This window comes from Podarcis filfolensis (genome assembly GCF_964270895.1).
Source record: "Podarcis filfolensis genome assembly, chromosome: 6".
In the NCBI taxonomy this organism is placed as follows: Eukaryota; Metazoa; Chordata; class Lepidosauria; order Squamata; family Lacertidae; genus Podarcis; species Podarcis filfolensis.
In genome coordinates, this window is record NC_139609.1 from 99,515,006 (window position 1) to 99,522,916 (window position 7,911).

Sequence of the window (7,911 nt, forward strand, 5' to 3'; positions counted from 1 at the left end):
AGCCTCCCCAATAGTTGGTGATTGAGTCTCTGCTTAAAACCCCCCAATGATGGAGCCCAACACCTTCCAAGAGAGTCTGCTCCACTGTCCAACAGTTCTTACCCTCAGTGTGTTTTCTCCCAATATTCCCATGTTTGTAGGTGATTTTGCCTGATAAGACACTTCTTTGCAAAGTGCCCCCCCCCAATAATGGATTTTTGTATGTTGTTTTCACCAATGCATGCACTTTTATGTACACTTGATTACCGTATGTGCATTTTAGTATACATTACTTGGCTGGAGAACTGCATTCCAAAATTTTGGGGGGGGGGTGAATTTTAAAGGATAGCTGTGTTTGAATTCTTGCAAGGTTTGCTTCCCCTTTCAGTGGAAACTGAATCGAGTTTCTCCATCTACAGAGCTAGGGGGCTCCTGCTGCACCCAGATACTCCACTGGACTTTCCTGGGTGCTGCCAGGGCGGGTGGGGGAAGAAGGAAGTTTTTCTCAGTGGCAGCAGCAGGGCATACAAACAGCATTTCTGATGATGGTGAAATTTCAGCTCTGCTTGCTCACGGAAGGTGGCTGTTTGTGAGGGACGGATCTCTCTCTTTGCTGAGCCACAGTCAGGCCTCTGGCTGGCCCTTCCTCTTTTTCAGCCCAGCTGCTGGCCACATGCGGGGTACCTGAGAGCCTCTGCTGGTCTTGCTCCACTCTAGGTCATTTCATCCTCTTTTGAGCTGCCTGCCATCAGGAAGGTCTGGTCCAGAGGACATAACACGTGTGGATTCTGAAATGATTTTGAAGACAACATCTCACACCAAAGCCTCCTGCCTTGAGATCACAGCGGATGGAAGCTTGGATAAGTACATAAGACAAACCTGCTGGATCAGGCCAATGGCTCATCTAGTCCAGCATCCATTTATTCATTGTCTTGCTCTCCCACCTCGTTTCTCCAAGAAGCTCAAGGTGATAAATGTACTGGTTCCCCCCTTTTTCATTTAATCCCTGCAACCCCATGAGGTTGTTTAGGCTGAGAAGCCCCCAAGGTCACAGAAAGCTTAATGGCCAACTGGGGATTCAAACTCTGGTCTCCCAGTCTGACACTCCTAGTCTGACACTCTAACTAATATACCACACTGGTTCTCATTTCCCACTGGGGAAACTAAGAAATCTCTGCTCTGAGAAGAACTCTCAGGTAGACAAAATCTTTGAGGTGCTTAAACAAATCAGCCATGTGCTCCTCTTGCTGAAGCTTCTAGCATTGGAGCTGAGCACTTGGTCCCGGTGGCAAAAGATCCAGCAGACCTCAGGCTCAGTGCAAGGCTGGCCCTGAGAACGGTGTCAGCCGAGTGAGGCTGGGGAGTGCCTACGATGGTATTCCACGGGTAATTTAAACACTTTTTTGAAATTGTGTTTTTTAAAGGATGTGACCAGTTTTGCAACTTCAATAATTTATCTGTAACTTGGAGAAATATTTTCTCTAAAAGTACTTGAACAATTAAAAAAAACCATCTGTGGCAAAAGGACAAAGAGCTAATGCTTCATGGGCAAGTGATGAACATATGGCAACGTTTGTTGGAAACTGTGGGGAAAAGCTTTTCTGGCAAAGAACCTGTGGCCAAAGTAACATAACTGATGTGACGTGACAATTCAAGCCATGTAAATGTTTCCAAAGCAAAACCCTGTGTATATGACACTTCACTCTGCAGTCATGGGTTGAAGGGGAGCATCAGGTCTACGTGGAAGTTGTAATGTGGAGAAACAGACCCTTTGCTTTAGCAACACCCTAATGATTTGTGACTTTTCAACCCAACGTTTATTATCGTTTACAGGGAAGACAAATATCAAGGAAGTTCTCTTTCTCAAGAAGAAGAGAATTTCATACCAATAAATATTGTATTGTATCATCTGGCCAACCAATTTCCTTTTCAGTTTCCCAGTTTCAACAATGTCAGAGATGCCAGCTGACACCAGCACTCCGGGACCGCTTTCTGCTTTTGGAGGACAATCAGTTTCCATTGGGACATTATTCCGTGTCTTGGTGCCGCTTGTTTTAAATTATGTGCCAAATTCATGTACACTTTATGGGTTTGTAAGCTGAAATTTTAATGGAATTATCTAGTAGCTCAATTTATGCCTCAGTTTCCCTGCTGAAATTTAAAAAAAATATAGGAAAGAGTTTTAGGACACACTTTCAGAGTTAAAGATCAACAGCAATTAGAATATACGGTGCAGTTGTTCACAAGTCAGGATAATCTACCAATTTACCAGCTGAAATCACAGTAAAACACCCCAGGCTTTCTTGAGCATTTGAAGGCTGACTGGACAATGCCTCAAACTGAGATAAGCAACTCTTCATCAAGGATAATAAAATGTGAGGTAATAAAAATGTTGTTTCTCCAGAATTTCAGGAAGGCAAGAAAAGGCTTGCTGCTGTTGCTGCAGTCATCCCCAGTCACTGACAAACTCATGGACAGCAGGACCGACTCCCTTTCTCAATATCTTCTCCCTGAAGAGCTGGCTGGACCCACATAGCTAAAGTTGCCCCACGGCTGGTCGCTCCTGAGACTGCAGCCGGCTTCCTATGGCACAGAGGAGCCCCTGGCCAGAAAACTACTTGCTTCTCATCTTTGTGATGCGTCCAACAGTCTTGGCTCTGAAATGCCCCAGATTTCTGCCCCACATGTCAACTGAGGAATAACCTCAACTTCAAAAACTCTCAGAGGCGGCACCACAATATCCCCACCCTTCACTCTGGGAAATGCAAACACTGACTGCGCCAAACTCCAACCATTCCAAAGACCATTTTGGGCAAAAGAAATCTCCGGTTAATTAAATCTATCAAATTGCTCCAACAGATGCCTGCTTGATTGCCATTTGTGCTTAACTGCTCAGTTGCCAAATACGTTTAAATTGGTCTTGGTGTAATTGACACATAACTGTTGCTTATTGCATACTTCCCCAAATGATTTCAGCAATCTCCTGCCAATTAGGGTCTGGGAAAACAGGTTCCTGTTGTCCGTGTGTAGCAGCCACAATGCCCGTGCCATGCTATTTTGCACCCTAGGCAAGGCTAACTACACACATACACACTAGTTAACTTCAATTTTCATAACAGATGTCTTGTAGAAAAAATGATAAGTGCAAAACTTGAAACTGCCTTGGTCTGACCACATCTGGAATACTGTGTCCAGTTCTGGGCACCACAATTCAAGAAGGATGTCCACATGTGGTAGATATGTAAAATAGTTTAAAAGTATCGGGAAATGATATATAATGCTATATAACGATAATGATATATGATGAGATGAAAAAAAAATGTTTAAAAACCTTTTCCTAAATACCCATTTCTTTTGGGAATGGTGCATATTAGGGATGCAGGTGGCGCTGTGGGTTAAACCACAGAGCCTAGGGCTTGCCGATCAGAAGGTCGGTGGTTCGAATCCCCGCGATGGGGTAAGCTCCCGTTGCTCGGTCCCTGCTCCTGCCAGCCTAGCAGTTCAAAAGCACCTCAAAGCGCAAATAGATAAATAGGTACCACTCTGGCGGGAAGGTAAACGGCATTTCCGTGCACTGCTCTGGTTCAGCAGAAGTGGCTTATTCATGCTGGCCACATGACCCAGAAGCTGTATGCCAGCTCCCTCGGCCAATAAAGTGAGTTGAGTGCCGCAACGCCAGAGTCGGCCACGACTGGACCTAAAGGTCAGGGGTCCCTTTACCTTTACATATTTATGTATGTTACTACAGCAGCTAGGATTTTGTTAGCTCAGAAATGGCAGGTGAGTGAGGTCCCAAATAAGGAGGGTTGGCAATTAAAAATGATGGAATGTGCAGTTAGCTGGTCTAACAAGTAAAATAAGAGAACAAGAACAAGTATACAAAGAGGAATGGAAATTTTAGTGTAGTATCTGGAAAACAACTGTAAACATGTGAACAAGTTAGTAGGATTAAGGTAAATTCAATAGTGTAACACATAACAAAGGAATAATATAGGAATAAGGGAGTTAAATAAATATATGAGAATACGTGGGGTAGGTGGGAAAATTAAAGGAACCACGGAAGGGGAAGATGGGAAGTCCTAAATGACTGGTTGGTTTTAAAGAGACCTGGTGTTCACCTCTATGGATGTGGGTGATCTGACACTAAGTAAAAGCGAAACAAAAGAAGTGTCATGGTCAGATCACTTCCTGGTGCAACTGGACTTCTCCACAACCCTTCCCCTCTGCAGGGAGGTGGGACTGATTCGGATGGTCCGTCCCCGCCACTGAGTGGATCCAAATGGTCTCCAGAGGTAGGGAATGTTTTATCCCATGTTGATGGCCTTTCAGCTGATTTCCTGGTAGCCCGCTGGAATGCGGGGTTAACCAGGGCTATTGACTGTTTGGCTCCGAAGCGCCCTCTCTGATTGCATGAGGCCCAGACAGCCCATGGTTTTCACCAAAGCTGAGGGCAATGAAACAAGTCGCTGAGACGGCTAGAGAACCAGTGGCAGAAAACTCATTCTGAATCGGACTGGACATGGGTTAGAGCTCAACGTCGAGCCTACCAAGTGGCAATAGTGACGGTGAAGAGGACCTTCTTCACTGCCTCTATTGCATCTGCAGAAAACAGCAGCAGGAGACTCTTTCAGGTGGTTCGCAATCTAAAAGCCACCTTCGCCACTGGGGCCTGGTAAGGACCCAAGATTCCGTCTAGTCAAGTTGCATGGGATCAATTCCAATCTGTTACCTCCCAGGATGTGGACAGGCTCTTGAAGAACTGAAATCGACCACCTGTCTCCTTGATTCTTGCCCATCTGGGCTCATAAAAATGAGCCGGCAAGGGCTGGGTGATGGGCTCTGTGGGGTGGTGAATGCTTCCCTCTGTGAGCGAGCCTTCCCAGACCCACTGAAAGAGGCAGTTATTAAACAGCTTCTTAAAAAACCATCTTTTGATTCGGCTAATATGGCCAACTATCACCCAGTATAAAATCTTCCATTCTTGGGCAGGGTGATTGAGTGGGTGGCTGCTGAGCAACTCCAGGCATGCCCCCACCGTTCAGCCCGGACACTGAGGTCCACTGAGGGTCTTCTGGCGGCTCCCTCTGCAGGGTAGGGCTCGAACCCATGGCTTCAAGTTACAAGACAGGAGATTACAACTCAACACCAGGAAGAACTTTCTGACAGTAAGAGCTGTTTGACAGTGAAATGGATTCCTTCAGAAGGTGGAGGACTCTCCTTCCTTGGAGGCTTTTAAGCAGAGGTTGGATGGTCATGTCATGGGTGCTTTAGTTGAGTTTCCTGCATTGCAGGGGGCTGAACTAGATGACCCTTGGGGTCCCTTCCAACTCTTATGATTCCACATTGCTTCTCACTTGCCTTTTTTCTATACCGGTAAGTTCCAAACGCTGCAGCCTTTGTTCATAGGGGTGTCACTCTATTCCCCCCACTTAATCATTTGGGTTGCCCTTTCTGAACCTTTCCCAGCCCAACAATATCCCTTTACGTGCTCACTTCAGCAGCACATATACTAAAATTGGAACGATACAGAGAAGATTAGCAGGGCCCCTGCGCAAGGATGACACGAAAATTTGTGAAGCGTTCCATTTATTTATTTTTTTTAAAATCCTTTTACGAGGCGAGGGGAGAGGCTGGGGAAACCCAGCAAGATGGGCAAGGTATAAATAATAAAATTATCACTATTATTATTATTGGAGGTTATGATCAGATGGGCCAGAGATATAGGCCATACAATCCAGTTGGAACAATGGGAGAATTTATGGAGACACAACATTAAATTTACAGCATGCTCCATAATTAGAGAAAACTTAATGAAAATGATATACCAATGGTATTTAACCCCGGTTAAACTGGCTAGAATATATAAATCAAAAACCAGTGTGTGTTGGAGACGCAAAAAAGACATCAGAACAATGTATCATATGTGGTAGGAACGTGTACATATTTTAAAAATATTGCCAACGGCAATGGCGGTCTCCTTCTAATCTGGAGGGAGAAGCTCCGTGGAAATTGGGTCTGTCCACTGCGGCGAAGCAGAGACCCTTTCGAAAATCATAGGCAGGAGAAGCCTGTGAACGTGGGACTCGGCGGGCACCCTTAGCGCCCCCCGAATTTGCGAAGGAACCCCGCAAGGGGCTCCGGAGCGTAACGGGAGCTTGGCGCAGTGCTGAGAGTCAATTGCTCTTTCCGTGGGGTGAAGCCGCACAGCTGTTGCCGGAGAGCGCTGACCTTTTTCCTGTGACAATTCGGCTGCTAAACAACTACCCGTGAGTAGGTGAAGCTTAAGAAATTGGGACTAAAAGGAGAAAAAAGGGATTAATTTGGCACTGAAGCGGGAAGGTGTGAACAGGAAGTCCGCCTTCCGTTTCTGTACACAGATCAAAGCAAAGACTTTTTTAAGCCAAGACCTGGAGAGCGGTGCTTTTAAAGTTCTCAATCAGAACATCAAAGTGAAAGAACTCCCCCCCCCCAGGCTAGTGGAGGGGGGGGGGAAGAGGGAAAAGTGACTTTTTTACTTCTGGAAAAAATAGAGACAATTATCTAACTCCTGGGAACGGACTGCCAGGTTCACTAGAACTGTTGCACTGAGAGTCGCACTATTTATAGACAATGTAACTTTTTAATGGTTAACTCTGCAAAGGAGATACTTGTTGAAGGTCTTCTCTGGACTTGAAACTGTTGCTTGTTTTCTTGAGGGGGACTTAGGAAAGTTGGAAAAGATTCTTTATTGTAACTTTAATGACTGCTACAGTGTCCCCCTAGAGGAACATTGAAGCTGTACATCCAGCTGGGGGATTTTTCCATTCTGGACTTTGGGGATTTTCCACGGCAAGACTTGACCGTGGGACTGACCTTGATTCATAGACAAAAGTGTGATGACTGATAGGACAACAAGATCGGGCAAGGCTAGAGTGCAGCAGCCCAGCACAGTTTCCCAGCAACGTAGATCATCTGTTCCCGGCCCTCCTGTGACACAGGGGGAAGATTTTGCACAAGCTGGGTCAAAAGGAATGGCTTCAGAAGGGGATTTTACTTCTGTGTTAAATAAAATTTATGAAAAATTGGAAGGCCTAAGCAAACAAGTTATGGAAAAATCAACTAAAATAGACAGGAATACTGCCAGCATTAATAATCTGGGACAGAAGGTGAACTCCAATACAGAATCTATTGAAAAATTGCTGGAAGAATCTGCGTCTAATCGAAAAATAGCTGAGGAAGCAAAAGAAAAAGCAGTGGCTGTAGAGGAAGAAATAAAACCTATGCGCAAACAGATTGGGGATCATCAGTCACTTCTGTCTATGATTGAACTGAGGGAGAAACAGACCAATCTGAGGATCAGGGCAGTACCGGAACTTGAAAAAAGATAACCTAAGTGACTACCTTACGCAGGAATTTGGAAAATTTTGGAATTTGGAGCTGGAGAAAGACTTTAAGATAGTAAGTGCGTTCAGACTTGGAAGAGGAGGGAGAAAAAACAGGGTGAGAGACTGTTTGGTTACCCTCCGAACGAAAGAAGAGAGATAAAATACTGAGTGCGCACTTCCAGAAGACTTTGGAGATCAACGACTCGAGAGTGGAGATTTTTAAGGATATACCGAAACATCTATTGGATCTTAGAACTAACTACGGAGATCTGGTGGCCCTACTGAGAAGAAACAGAATTGTTTTTAGGTGGGAATTCCCCCAGGGACTATCTTTTACCTTTAAAGGGAAAAAGTTCAAAATAAGATCAGTGGAAGATAAGGAAAATTTTTTGAGAGACCACGAAGAAGACCTGCAAAAAGAAGTAGTAGAAGAGCTACTGACTTCCGGTCGGCGCCAGCGCTCAATGGCGGTCTCCCGCTGAGCTCCGCTCAGGGAGACTGCTCCACGAGTTCGGGTCTGACCGCTACGGCGAAGCGGGGACCCCTAAAATCTCAGGCGCGGAAGCCT

The 7,911-nt window shown here is 45.3% G+C and overlaps 1 long non-coding RNA gene across 1 annotated transcript; it reads left to right on the top strand.

The window, feature by feature from the left end:
- Positions 1-612: 612 nt before the first annotated feature.
- On the top strand, positions 613-2,837 carry LOC310764891. The gene is made up of 2 exons (XR_014549327.1): positions 613-946; positions 2,384-2,837. It is a non-coding gene; the product is annotated as an uncharacterized lncRNA (long non-coding RNA).
- Positions 2,838-7,911: the final 5,074 nt, after the last annotated feature.